We start from the raw sequence: 14917 nt of genomic DNA, 5'->3' as shown, positions 1-14917 counted from the left end.
TCCCTTTGAGCAGCAGAGAAAAATCTCTTTCAATTTGACTCTCCCAGTTAACTAAAATGGAGCTGATCTCGTGTTGCCCATTTGAAATGGAATTTAGGGACTGCACCACCGGTTTACCTAAGTCGGAGATGCTAGTCGTGACATGGGCAAACTTATTAGCGAGAGTCTCAATATTGACCGAATCCATGATTGCTAAGCCTCCGGCTGCAGGAGCAGTCCAGTCGGCAATGCTTCGTCTGGCACGCGAGAGAGAGGGGGAGGGATCGATCCACAGTTGTAGCCATGCATTCCAACCCTTGCTACCGGCCTCCAGATAGGGAGCGCACTGCGGCAGCCTCTGGGTTACATTTAGTTCAGCTAAGTCTATGCGGATCTCTTTTAAAGACATTTGCGGGCGGACTAGAACTCTCTCTCGAATGTCAGTTTTCAAAACATGGGAGCCCACTATATGCGTGCCGCCTTGGCTCAATTGTTCATTGCTAGCAATCAAAGGGTCAATTTGGATGGTGTGGGTCTCCTGGGTCCGGATCAGCAGGGAATAATTGCCTGGTTCATGAGTCAAATTTACAAAGAGCAGCCCAAGCCGGTGAAATTTCTCTACTAGGGGCTTGGTTTGGCATTCGGGCGTCTGTTGAACCAGAATCCAATCGGGTGGGCCGTGTTTGGCTAAATCTTTCTCCTTTACAATCCAGGTCAGGTTCTCCCAGTGCTCTATAGCAAAGGAGAGAACTGCGCCTGAAGGGGGCGTGATAGTGACCGATGCAGACTCAGTGGTAGTAGTGCCTAGTAGGATGGTCATTCTAAAGGGGTCTCCTGCCTTCCATACTGCGGCCGACACTAAAATAACTTCACAGTATGGTCCGAGAGCCTCAGTGACAAATGGCGAGGTCTCGAAGTTGGCAGGGGTGGTATATTTGTCTACCACCGGGACTGCGGTGGGGGCTGGCCTGATACGGGGAAGAAACATACATGGAATCGGAGCAAGTGGTGAAACTGTATCAGTAGGCGAGTAACACACTAGCTCTTGGGACGGAGTTTTAACTCCTACACATAAAATAACAAGCTCAGGGGGTCGGATCCACTGCTCTTCACAACTGCGGAAGTTAGTGCGGTCCGTGGGGGTGGTCATATTGCTCTGCTGCACAACCTTGCAGACCATCATTTCATTCCCTGCCAGGGTATTGATACATCTCCAGTGGGGGTAGGGCATTAATTTGGACGGGCGTCCCTCTATTAGGGTGCCTGCCAGCACGAGCAAACACAGGGTGGCCAGGTGCCTCATCTCCTGGCCTTCCTTTTCCTTTTGTGGTGAAAATATCCTGGGGAGACCTGCGGATATAAGTACAGGTTCCCTGAGTTTCTTGCAGCAAAATAAAATAAAGTGAAGCAGGGAAAAAGAGGGAGGGCATTTTTCTGCCAGCACTGTCTATTAAGCGGGGTTCGAACGAGAAGTCCCGGAGCACTAAGCGAGCCTTCCAGCTTGTTGCTCTGGGGAACTCCTGTGCGAAGGTTTCTTTCTAAAGCGTGTATATTTCAGAGGGGAGACGTCTTTACGTCGAGCAAGGTTCGGCTGCGCGTTAGGCGGGATTATGCAAACTCGCCCCAGGGGTCCCTGGGTGCCTGGACTATGTGGCCTTCAGGTGCCCCTTGCTTGGCGACGGGCTACTTTTATTTTGCGGGCTGAGAGCTGTCGGTCCGGCTCGGCCTGGCCTTGCCGTTTTAAAAAGAAAAAAACTAAAGAGCGGTTTCCATTAACCATAAGGGTTGCTGCAGACGGGGGCCCTCGTTTTAATTTCCTAAAAATGGGCTTTCGTCATATGTTTGCAGGACTAGCAATTTTTGGAGGGACTCCCTCGGGAGGCCCCATTTTCTGGTTTCAAAAAAAAAAAGGTACACTGGGCAAAAAGAAAAATACACTGAGCAAAAGAAAAATGCACTGAGCCAAAAGAAAAATACACGGAGCAAGAGGCATACGGGTGTGGGGTACTTTTGGGTTGCCCTCACTTGGAAGGCCTGGCAGGGCTTCATTAAAACTTCAATATGTCTCCCCCCCTTCTTTTCCCTTATACGGTACGGGCAAGGGAAAAGATTACATGGGGCGGGCGGCTGCTGGCGGAAAGGGCCGAAGTGGAGCCGAGGGCGCTCGGCGGAGTTTATCGAAAAGCGGCGGAGGCGGCCGAGATCTGTCGGCGCCACTGAGTCTGGGTGAATCGGGGGTCATCTTGGCGCAGGGGATTCTGGCTATGTAAATGAGGCACGCTGCCCCTTGTGCGTGGCGAACGCACCCCAATAACATATTCCAGAGGGCACATATTTACAAAATACTGGCGGGTCTTTTACCTTTGCACTAAAGCGTACTAGATGGTGGCGCCGTATAGCAACTCACCATGACGAATATGAACATTAGTAAAAGAGGGATGTTGGGCTATTTGGGGATCCTTTTCCAGGGGAGGCACGGCCCTCAAAGCCAAAGCCGACCATCATGCGAAAGCGTGGGTCTGGCAGGTGAGACCCCGAATCTACGTAGATGCGGGATCTTCACCAGCACGGCGGGTGAAACGTTTTCAAATACAGAGATCACCTTTATTGGTGCATCTACAGTATTGGAAATCACCTTTGGGCTAAAGCCTCTCCAACCACTTCCACACAGCAACTCTCTTTTGCCTGTGTAATTTTTTTTCCGAACATGCGGCTTACAATCCAATTAAGAATCACTTTCGGTGGTGGTCCTATTTGGCTTTGATTGCCGTGTCTTCTCCCAAGGGTCCCAACTGTGGGGCCCGCCTAATGAGGTCAAAGAATAGAACTGGAAAAACTTTTAACATTTACACCGATATCTACATATTCTACTATTTCTTTTATACTAAAGCTACAAAGGTCTGGTCTAAGGGGACACAGGGTATCTCTGGCCCAGGGTGGAGGGATATCTGGCGAATCACTGGGCAGAGGGGGGCTGGACTGGTGGAGGTTCCCCCAGGGTCGTACACAGGAGGGGCGGTTTGCAGCGGCTTCCCTTTCCATTCTTTTAACTGAGAGGCATGAAAGTATTTTAGCCACGTTCCTCCTGTCCTTCTCTGGATGGCTACCTGATAGACGGCTGGGGAGACTCTTTTCGTGATGGGGACTGGGCCCTGCCATTTGGCTGCTAGTGAATGCGCCTTTTGCGAAAACTTCCTGTACAGAACGAGCTGTCCTTCCTCCCACTGCCTGGGGTTCCTGACCCATCCTAATTTGCGGTCCATATCTTTCTGAGCTGTGCCCAACTTCTGGGCCACTTGCATGTGGACGGCGTGTACGGATGAGAGCAGATCCTGGACCCAAGCATCATTAATCACTACAGGCTGCATATCGGAAGGGAGCTGCGTATCTAGCCAGAAGGCTTCCGGGAGCTGCATTCTTCGCCCTGTCATTACCATATGGGGTGTGAGCCCGTGAACTGCGGTAGTGCCTCTAATGGCCATTAGGATTATGGGGAGTTTTTCATCCCAGTCTCTCCCGGAGGAGCGAACCATCTTGCGGAGAGCCTCCTTGAGGGTCCGGTTGGTTCTTTCTATTGCGCCTGAAGCTTGAGGGTGACCGGCTATGTGGAACCGTTGCTGGATGCCCAGTGCTTTACAAAGCTCCTGTGTAACTTCTCCGATAAAGTGTGAGCCTAAATCGGAGTCCATGACTCGCACAATGCCCCATCTTGAAAAGACATTGTTGAACAGTAGTTTGGCTGTGGTGGCTGCATTGTTGCGCTTGCACGGAAACGCTTCGACCCATTTGCTAAAGGGGTCTATGACAGTGAGGCAGTAGCGATTGCCGCGAGCAGTGGGGGGAAGGGGGCCGATAAAGTCAATCTGTATGCGAGCCCAGGGTCCATCAATTCTCTGATGCTGGAGGGGAGCTCTAGGTCCGGTGGGGTCTGCATTAACCATAGCGCAGGACAGACAGTTGTCTACCCATTGCGCTACTTCGGTGCGCATGCCAGGCCACCAACCAACCTCTTTTACCCTTTCCAGAGTCAGATCCTTGCCTCGGTGTCCCTGCTCGTGGACAAACTGAATTAAGTCAGCCCTAACTTCCAATGGTACTACCCAATGGCATTCGCCGGCTGCATCTACTGCCCAAACTATGCCTTCCTCTTCTCTGATCATGAGTCTTCCTGTCTGATCCCTTCCTGCGGTTAGGAGGTCAGTTATTTCTGGGTCAGATCGCTGCAGTTGTGCTAGGTCTAGTGTTCCTGCGGTCCCCTGAGCTTGGTTGTGGGCTTGTGCCCGAGTGGTGACAGGGCGGAGGGGACAATCGGTGGCTGGTTCCGGTAGGGGAGCATTTTCAGTGGCGGCTGCCTTGGCTGCGAGGTCTGCCTGGTCATTCCAGTAAGCGGTCTCTGAGTTCGTCTTCTGGTGTCCCTTGACATGGGTCACCTGCGTTGGGCCTGAGCGGGACTGAAGGAGTGCTGCTACTTGCTGCCATAGCTGTAGGTGGGCTACGGGCTTCCCATCGCTCGCTCTCCACCCCTGATTCTGCCACACCGGGAGCCAGACCGTGGCGGCTTTGGCCGTCCAATCCGAGTCTGTGTAAATGGCAAGCGGGCTTTCTGGGGGCTCAAACTCAAGCACTGCCAGAAGCGCTTGCACCTCAGCCGCTTGGCTGGAATGGGGGCGGGCTGGACCTCTGAGAGTATGGGCGTCGCTCACTCGCACGGCGCCGTAGCCTGTCCGAGGAGAGCCTCCAACGTGAAAGGAGGAGCCGTCACAGAACCAGCATGTGAAGCCGTTCTGTCGGGCTTCCTCTAGCGGGACTCCCCAAGTGACTGGCCAGACAACCTGCGGTGGCGGGTCCAGGGGGCACTCGTGCTCGGTCCCGGTTACCAACAGGCCATAGGGGGCTGGAGGCTCGGTGGTCTCCTTTTTAAATTCCACTCCGCGGTTGACTAGGGCCAGGGTCCACTGCGCTATGCGGGCGTTTGAGACTTGTCCGTCTTGTATTTTTCCCGACAGGATATATTTGAGAGGCGTGTGAGTGGTTTGCACTATTGTACGTGAACCTCCTATGATAAATTCCCAATGGGTCAGACTCCAAACCAGAGCAAGGCATGTCTTCTCGCATGGGCTAAACTTAGTTTCTACTGCGGTTAGGTTGCGAGAGGCATAGGCTACTACTCTAGCGGTTCCTGCTTGCTGCTGGGTGAGCGTGGCTCCTATGCTCTTGTCTGATACTGCTAACTGAATAAAGAATGGCTGGGTGACATCTGGATGGGCTAGGGCCGGGGCTGCGGCCAGACTGCGCTTTAGCTCGGCTAAGGCTGTCTGTTGCTCCGGTCCCCACTCCCAGGGAGTGTTCTTCTTGAGGAGAGCATAAAGGGGGCGAGCTTTGTCTGCAAAGGACTCGATGAAGTCTCGGGAAAAGTTAAAAGTTCCTAGAAGGGCTCTGAGGGAGGGGACATCGGTGGGTGCAGGCAGCTTGGAAATGACCTCCATTCGCTGGGCGTCCGGGGTGCGACCCTCGGGTCCCAGGGTCAGACCCAGGTACTTGACGCTGGTCTGAACCAATTGGGCCTTTTCCCTGCTTGCCTTGAACCCAGTCTCGCGGAGGAGTTCCAGGACTTCCCTGGTGATTTGGCGGGCTAATTCTTCCGTGGGGGCGTGGACTAAAATGTCATCCACGTAGCTCAGTACGTGGGGCCTCGAGGAGGGTTGGAGGCGTTCCCACATCTGAACTACATGGGCATGACAAATGCTGGGGCTGGAGTGGAATCCCTGGGGTGTCCGCTTGAATGCGTATTGCTGGCCGCGGAAAGTGAACGCGAACTTGTACCAGCAAGACTCATGCAACCGGATGGAGTGGAAAGCATTGGCCAGGTCTATGACCGAGTAGAACCGGGACCCAGCGGCAATGGCCGTTAGGATCTCATTATACTTGGCCACAACCGGGGCAACTGGAGGGGTGGTGGCATTCAGGGCACGGAAGTCGACCGTCATTCTCCAGGTCACTCCATCTGCTTTCAGAACTGGCCACAATGGGGCGTTGCAGATGGACTGCATCGGGAGTATGACGTCCCACTCAAGGAGTCCTTCTATAGTCTTGGCTATCCCTGCCTCAGCTTCTGCTGGGTACTTGTACTGTCTTTGGGGAGGGGGATCCTTTCCTTCAATCAGGACGCAGGCGCCCTTCACTATCCCACACTCGGCCTTGTCTGTCACCCACACTTCAGGAAAGTCCTGAACCCAGGGGTCTCCTGTGATGGGGGCGAGAGGAAGGGGGGCCTTGAGGGCTGCGCATCGATGGACTGCATTGACGAAGTCTGGGCCTCCTGGGATGCGCCACAGGAGCCCGTTCGCTAGGTCAATGGTCAGTCCCTCGGCACGGAAAAATGGCATGCCCAAAAGTCCATCGTCTTCTCCTCGGTTTGCGCATGCCGAAATCCGGGTGGTCAGGTTCCCAACGGAAAGGGGGATATCCTGCCAGACCGGGGATTCCTGCATGCCGCCTCCAAAACCGGCGAGTTGCATGCTTGTGGGGGTCTGGGTGCCCTTCGTGACTAAGGTGGGCCGGAGTATGTTAAGTGAAGCTCCGGTATCTATGAGGAGAGTGGCAGGCTTCTTCTTTTCCCCGGGAGTCCCGATCCCTGCCTTCACTGTCGGTCTCCCCCATGTGTCCGGCTTTAGTTTGGCAACTATGCCCACGGAGGGAGACTGGGACTCGGGGCAACCCTATTCTGATCCTGCACCCTGATCGGTGGAAGCGGCGCTTCCTCTAAAGGGGTTGTTGGGGCTCGGGCGTTCCCGAAGCGCAGCTATCGGGGGACTCGAGAAGGGAGGGTCTGGCGGCAAAGGGGGCGCCGACGGAGGTACTGGGGGCTGCTGCTGGTCTTCCCACTCCATGATCGCCTTCATTAGGACGGACGTGGGCTTTCCGTCAAAGAGCTCCATGTTCGCTCCAATGTTTTTGAGGCGCATCCATAGTTCCCAACGGAGGGAGTCCCTGGACTGGGGCGTGCTGCCGCGGTCCCGGTAGCCCTCGTGGTCGCCCTGCGATGCTCCCCAAGCATTAGACTGATCTGGAGGCGGGTAGACCTGATGGTGGTACGGGTGCGATGCTCGCGAGTGAGAAGGGGCTATGGGTGCATCCTGTAGTCGGGGCTCGTGGGGTCCTTGTTGGGAGGAGGAACTGTAACTCGGGGTAGGCGCAAAGGAAACTCCCGGACGGTAGTCCCTCGGTCCCCTTCCCCGGTTAAAGCTACTGCTCCTTCCCCTCAGGATCCCTCCCCTTGCCTCCGGGTACGGGCTGCGTCCCTGCGGTCGGTATTGAGAGTGGGGGCCATGATTGGCATAGGTGACTGCACTTATCGGCTCGCTTTCCTTTCTACGAGAGGCCGGGGACTTCACATGGCGGATGGCGCCGGTCTCTCGCAACAGGCCAGCAATGCTCCTGATGCGGGATTCCAGCTCTCCCCATGTAATGCTCCCGGGCTCGACTCCTGCTAGGGCTAGGCGAGTGGTGCTGTTGAGTCCATCTATGACTGCCCTCCTGAATTCCAAGTCGTCGAAGTCCGGCATGTCGCTCAAATCTAAATCTACCTCATCTGCTAGTTCGGCTAGGAGCTGTTTCCTGGCTAAATATGCCTCTGGATCCTCTCCGGGTTTTTGAGACTCTGCAATATACAGGGCTTTTAAACTCTTGGTGGGCCACAGGAAGGCGCACAACTCTTTCATGGCACCATACTGACTGCGAGTGGCTAGTCTCCGGTTAGAAATATATGCGTTGAGGGAGGTGACTATTTCGGGGCTGGCACAATGGCGAGCCAGCTGAGCTACATCGGAGCCACTGGCGGAGGGTTGGGACATGGTCACGTGAGCAAACCATTGTATAGCTGAGTCTCGGTTCAAGGGTCCCATGCGGTCCGCTATGGCTTGGAGCTCATCGGGCCTCCAATTGCGGGTCTCTTTAACTATTCAGTCTGTCTTCCTGCCATCATCGTCTGTGGTGACAATTTCTTTGGTAGCTATCGGATGGAGGGGCTGTGGAGCTTCCTCGGGCTGGGGCGAAGGGGGTGACCAGCTGTCGGTACTACCTTCAGGGAGGGCCAAGAGGGCTGCGGGATGCACGGCGGAAATTACAGCCTGCTGCATTCCCAGGTGCTGCTTTAGGGCCTCTAGCTCCCTCTTACAAGCGGAGTGGTCTGCGGAGGTTACCTTGGAGTGGTTGTGCTCTGCCATGAACTGGGCGGCATGGGTTAGCTTAGCAATTCTTTCCTGTCCCTCGATTACTGCATGCTCAGCCATATCGGCACGAGCGGTGGCCGCCTCAGCCTTGTGCTGAGCGTCCTGGAGGGCGGTAGTTAATCCTTGTTTTTCCAATATGAAATTGACGCGTTCGGCGCGCCACTCAACTGCCTTTTCCTCATGGTCTTTCTCCTGTTCGACTAGTTTGGCCCTGAGACTCTGGATTTCTAGATGCAGGGCGTCCTGTTCTCGTTTGGCTTTCTCCTCTAGCTCCTTCCTTTCTTTGTCCTGGGCTGTTCTAAGCCTCTCTATCTCCTGCTCACTATCTTCCTGCGCTATATGTAATTTATTTATCAGGGACACGCTGTCCTGTAAGGCAGTAAAAAGTGCCCAAGCTCCGTATCTGTCCTTCTTGCTCGACTTGGGTTTCTCTTTCTCACAAAAATCTTGGAAGGCGCTTCTGACTATCTGGAGCGGGTCAGGTCCCTTGAAGGAACCTGCTTCCCAAGGGCAATCTCCCTTCTTAACTAGCCACTTCTCCAGGCGGGGCACGGTGGGGTTTGCCCGGTACATTTTTACTTTTTGTTTAAGGCTGATCTCGGGGGAGGTTAAAGAGTAGATCAGCGGCACCAGGGGTGGGGCGATTAAAGCTGCTCAAGGGTTTTAACAACTTCTTCCTCTCTATGTTCCTTTTGGGAGGTTTATCCTTCCCTCAGGTCCTCAAGGGTTTTTACCAGGGGGGTTTTAAGGTTCCACCTTTAGGTTTACAAGGGTATTTTTAAGGGTTCTACACTCGGCTCTTCTCCACCGGGGGAGAAGGGAAAATTCCTATTCCCGTTTCAAGCTTGCCTACAAGCCACGGGACCAGGAAACGTTTACTGGCTCGGAGGGTGCTCTCAAGCTCTCTAAGCCCAAGAACCAAAAACGCTCAGTGCTTCCAAGCCTCTGCTTAGAAGCCAAAGCTCAGGGGTCTCCCAAGCCTCTACTCGGAAAACCAAAGCTCAGGGGTCTCCCAAGCCTATGCGCTCAGAAAACCAAAAAGGGTTCCCAAGCCTCTGCCCGGAAACTGCAACTAAGGGGTCTCCCAAGCCTCTGCTCAGGAACTGAAGTGCTTCCAAGCTTCTGCTCAGAAGCTACAAATGCTCTCAAGCTCTCTGCCCAAGAACTAAACTCAAAGTGTCCCCAGGCCTCGTGCTCAGAGACAAACGGTTAAACTGTCTCCAAGCCTCGACCAAAAGACTGAAAGCGCTCAAGGACTGCCTCTGCACGTCCCCAAGCAAAATGGCTCAGGAGTAAAGCTTACTGTACTCCCAAGCGAGGTGCGCTCAAGAGTTCTAACAACTCCCAAGCAAAAGTGTGCCCAAGAGTCCCACTGACTCCCAAGCGAGGTGCGCCCACGAGTCTGACTTAAAACTCGCAAGCGGAAAGGCGCCCAAGAGTCTAACTTAAAATTCTTAAGCACGGTGCGGCCGGCTGCCGCGGGGCTTCAGGAACCTGGCTTTAGATTCCCAAAGCTAAACTGACTGAACGAACGGACTATCGATCCCTTCACGTTTCCTCCGGAGCGGGGATTGAAGCCTAAGTGCTGGCAGGAACGGGGGTTTGGACGGACTTAGGAGAGACGGGGGAGGGCGGAAGAGAATTTTATATGTGCTGCTTCAGGATATATATATAAATCTATAGAGCCTACTTCTGGGATCCCACCCACATAGACGCGTTTAGGCGGCCCGGAAGGTGGCCAGGAACTTCACCAGTTCAGAGGTCCTCACCCACAGTACACCGGTTATAACGGCTGGAGGGCCTCGCGGTGCACCACAAAAGGCAAGTAGTCCAAAGCTGGCTGAAGGAGGAAATGGGGAAAAGCCAACCCACAAGATAGAAATGCTCGCTAGAGCCACACACACTCACACTTTTAATTCCCTGAGCTAAATTGCGCTCTTTACACTGAGGTCTGGAAAATTTTCCTCTAAGTCAGTTCGCTGAAGACACGCGTGTCGACTCACGTGTATTCACACGAACTGGGTTATGCCTGCATTCTCCACCAGTAAACTGTTACCAGAACTGCTCTTTTATTATAATGGGGAATTAGCTGTAGCAGTCTGTAACTATTAATATTAAGCGAGGATCATAACCTATGTTTACGGAGGTCCCGATCCCAGACACTCTAGTGAAAAAGAGGCAGACAAGGAGTAAGGTCCAAACACGTGTATTAAGTGTAGCGTAAGCCTAGCTTGCACAATCATACAAAGAACATACAAGGTCTAAGAAACATAGAGTATGAAATACAGAGACGTTCGCATTAGCTGGTTCCCAACGATGATAGGGGGAATACTCACTTATCCTGGAGCGAAGCAGAGACACAGCAGCGAGGGTGGCCCAATGCCAGCACTGGGACCACAGACGGACAGCAAGGAGGTCTGGATAGGGAATGGCCGAGGCACCGAGTGGTCTGGGAGACCAGCTTAAATACCCCAAAACATACCCTGGGGCTGGTGCTGTACTTGGTGGTTCTCACAGATTAAAACAAAGGTTCTAATGGGCTACTGAATGGCTTGGATGGGCCACTTTGGTAATCAGATTGTGATAAGTGACACCTCAGGAAGAGGGGACAAAAGAGGGAGGGGGAAATCCAATTGGGCTGAAAGGATGTTCCAGCGGACAGGGCTTGTCCTGATGTCATCAGCTTTGGAATGCGGAGGTTTCTTTGAGATGCATTCTCTAAGTGCTTGGGATGGTCGGCACTTAGTTCCTTCTCCGGGGCGGCTCCTAAGATATGCAGAGCGGGGCGAGGGGCTCTCGCTGCGGACGTGGTGTGCCCGCTTCGCCGAAATGGCTTCTCAAAGCAGTCTTCTTCCCAGGGTCTTCTGGCTGCCTGAGAACATGGATGCCGGCTGGGCGTAGCTGGGGCTGGATAGCAGGCTGCCCGGTAGCAAGGGCAAGCTCGGCGACCGGCTCGCGGGAGGCTCCAGGCGGGAACTGACCAGGGAGCGCCTAGCCAGGCTCGCTGGAGGTTTCCCCGGCAGGCGCCCGGCTGCTAGCAGCGGCTTGGGCCCATATGAGGCAGGCTTCCATGGAGGCAGGGGGAACAACACTTTAAAACACAGTCCAAAGCAGGGAACAGGCACGGTCCGTGGCAGATGGCAGTGCAGGCACGGGGCACACTTGTAACAGAGTCCAAACACACACAGGGAATTCCAGATATAGGTCAGGGCAGGGCTGCCCAGAAGGAGAGTCCTTTGTGCAGTTAACCAAACATGGAGTCAGTAAACTACACAGTCTATAACAGCAGCAAGGTAATTGACACGCAGGCAGGAAACTGACACGTGCATCAGAGCACACACGTGCAAAGCAGTCTTTGGGTGTAGCAGTAAAACAGCAACGCAGGAAACTTTAGCACAGTTCATAGCAGGCTTCAAAGCAGGGGAGGGGGCCTACTTGGCAACAGTTCCTTTTTAGACCTTTAAAATTGTTTTGATAGTAAAATTAGGAATTCTTAAAAATACAGAACTCTTAAGAAATACTTTCCCTTAGGATGATAACTGCTTTTTAAAGCAAGGTTTTAAAATAGTTTGGCTTAGGCATACTTCCTCAAAATGTCTTCTAATAACTTGGTAATGAATCAACAGAACTGGGTCATTATGTCTCCTATATAATGCTGAATATGAATTTAGTTCAAATTCTAGGGCCTGTTTCAGATTCTTCTGGCTTTTTTGGCTGATGAAAAAAAATATGTACACCAAAATCACAAACTAAAGGAAACTGATGTATGAAAGCAGTGAAGAAGTTAGTTTCAGTCTGTGCAAAATCTTCAGTTCTCTGAAGTTTGTGAAGACAAATGTGAATATTCTGATTCTAAACAGATTTTGAAGACTTGTGCATGGTGTAGCGGTTGAAGTGTCAGACTAAGATCTGGGAGACCCACGTTCAAATCCCCACTTAGCTGTGGAAGCTTCCAGGATGACCTTGGGCCAGTCACAGACTAAGCCTAACCTACCTAATAGGGTTGTTGTTGGGATAAAATGGAAGGCAGGAGAACAATGGGCCTTGGGTCCCCATTGGGGAGAAAGGTAGGGAATAAAGTAAAATAAAGTTAAAATAGTTTGTAGTGCAGCTTTTGCTTAAAGTAAAAAGCTGTTGCTTGTTTTTTGCGTTGTTCTCCATATTGTCAGAATTATCTAGAGACTATTTTAATTTCAGATTAATATAAAGTTTCTGCTTTCCTTCTTTGCTTATAGTTTTCAGTAACCTGAAACAATCCAGGAGTAATGTATAAATTTCCCTCTACGCTAAATTTCCTTCTACACTAATAGGGCCTGAGCTTGATTCAGGCAGGGAGAACTCATTTACCTCTAAACCCATGCTCGTCTTAATTTTGTATGCTCCAACATCATTGTTGCTTCAGTGGCTGAAATGTTGTTTTTATTAGACCGCACATGAAGTTGCCTTATCCTGAGTCAGACCTTGTTCTGTCAGTGTTAGCATTGTTCATTCTGACCGGCAACTGCTCTCCAGGGTACCAATCTTTCACTTCATCAACTGTTAAATGGAGATGCTGGGAATTTAATCTGGGACCTTCTGCATGTAAAGTGGATGCTCTACCACTAGGCTATGGCTCTATTGTAATACATGCTTTCAGTCAAACTTAATGTGATGTGCAGGTGGGGGGAATATCCATATGAATTTGTTTGCCCATTTCCACTTAAAGTGGTAGTAGAAGGTCTATTTTAACCAAAAATGGAATGCATGTATCAGGAAGCTAAACCTTGCCTTCTCCCTCTTTTAACTTTATTGCACTCTATTACGTTAAGCATTTATTTCCTGACTTTATACCAGAGTTAGTGCAGATAAAAACTTAGCTTTCTTTATCTGTTTTACTGAAAAACAAAAAAACCCCTCCCTCCCTGCTTTATGTGTGTGGAGCATTGCATCCAGTTTGGCCCTTAAAGCAACTTCTAAGAATAAAGTATGTTTGTTTGAATTCGTATATGTATTTAATTAAAAGATTTACAAACTACTTTCTCTTAGATGGTTGTTGTGGGATAACAACCATCGTTCTCTGGCCGTGAAAGCCTTCGACAATACTTTCTCTTACATGCTTGGGTCCCAATTTGTTTATTTGGGAATGGTGTTTGCTGATATCTCATCTGATGCACAAATTATACTAAATGAAGAACTACAAATTAAGTGTAATTTCAATTTAATTTATTACATTTCTAACCCACCCTCCCAGTGAACAGGCTCAGGGAGGGTAACTACATTATTATATAACAACAATAAATACAGTATAAATACAAGTATAAAACTCAGTTTAAAAATAATAAAAACATATCCACCGGGGCAAAGGTGTTAAGACTGCACCTTTTCAGCAATCAGAGGCAGTAGTGGTTAAGAGCGGCAGGGGAACCGGGATTGATTCCCTACTCCTTTGCTTGAAGCCGTCTGGGTGACCTTGGGTCAATCACAGTTCTCTCAGAGCTCTCTCAGCCCCATCTACCTCACAGGGTGATTGTCTTGAGGATAATAATAATAACACTTTATAAAACCGCTCTGAGTATGGTATTAAGTTGTCCTGAAGGGCAGTATATAAATTGAATGTTGTTGTTATTATTATTATCTGAAAATGAAGGCTGCAGCCCTCTTACTAGCAAGTAAGTCCCATTGAGTTCAATGGGACTTACTATTGAGTAAACAAGGTTCACATGCAGAATTAGGGTTGCCAGTCTCCAGGTGGTGGCTGGAGATTTCCTGGAATTACAACTGATCTCCAGGCTGCTTTGGAGGGTAGATTCTATGGCATTATACCCCATTGAGGCCCCTCCCCTCCCCAAACTCTACTCTTTCCAGGCTCCACCCCCAAAATCTCCAGGAATGTCCCAACCTGGACCTGGCAACCCTATGCAGAATGCTGAAGGGTTGCAACTCAGACCTTTTCAGTCTCTTGGTACTCAATACAGTGATTGGATAGGTTTTTCCTGTGTGAAAACCCATAGGTGGGCGCAACTCTCCCCCCACCTTTGCACTGTAAATTGACATATTTCAGGCTGTACCCAACAATGAGGATGTGTTAACGTCCAAAGGCTTTGCTGTATTATGCTACTCAAGACGTGGCTAAAGTGGGCCTGAATGGAGTGAAAGTTAAGGGTTCTGAAACCCTTAATTTTTGGTGTAAGGGTTCTGAAACTGTTCATCTGTGAGGATTTCAGCCTCCAGGCCAGGACTCCTTATCAGGACTTTATGGCACCATGAATACACCTGGTCAACCATCAATATAGAAGGTCACATTCTGGATTTTTTTTCTGACTTAAGGTTTGATAGTGTAGCAGGAGCTCTTTCAGTTATTCACCTGTCATCACTTGGCCATCATCAAGGTTCACTTTGACTTGAAAACTGTGCTGGGATGGAGGTTATGTTAAGACACTGGTTCCCAACCTTTTTGGTATGGTTACCCACATGATCAAATTTACTTTGTCTGGGAACCCATCCAGGGCTGGCCCAAGAGATTGAGAAGGAGCTGGGGTGGGGGGCACCAGATTGAGCAGATGTGGGAAGATGGCAGATGTTGACAAAGAGGTGGGTGGCAAGTAGCTCAGTGCAATGTATCTCCCACAGCAGGTAGAGGACAGTAAAGCATTGCAGGGTGCTGAACAAGAGGTTTAGCTGCTAAAGAACAGTGCCAGGACAGAGCCTATGCGCTCGCACATGCCCCT

The 14917-nt window shown here is 51.0% G+C and overlaps 1 protein-coding gene across 1 annotated transcript in view; it reads left to right on the top strand.

Moving 5' to 3' along the window:
• Nucleotides 1-14917, top strand: part of MED12L (mediator complex subunit 12L) — a 283186-nt gene that overhangs the window by 7992 nt on the left and 260277 nt on the right. The window lies entirely within an intron of this gene.

Source organism: Eublepharis macularius, chromosome 6 (genome assembly GCF_028583425.1).
Source record: "Eublepharis macularius isolate TG4126 chromosome 6, MPM_Emac_v1.0, whole genome shotgun sequence".
Classification (NCBI taxonomy): domain Eukaryota; kingdom Metazoa; phylum Chordata; class Lepidosauria; order Squamata; family Eublepharidae; genus Eublepharis; species Eublepharis macularius.
This window is presented reverse-complemented; position numbering and strand designations above follow the sequence as displayed.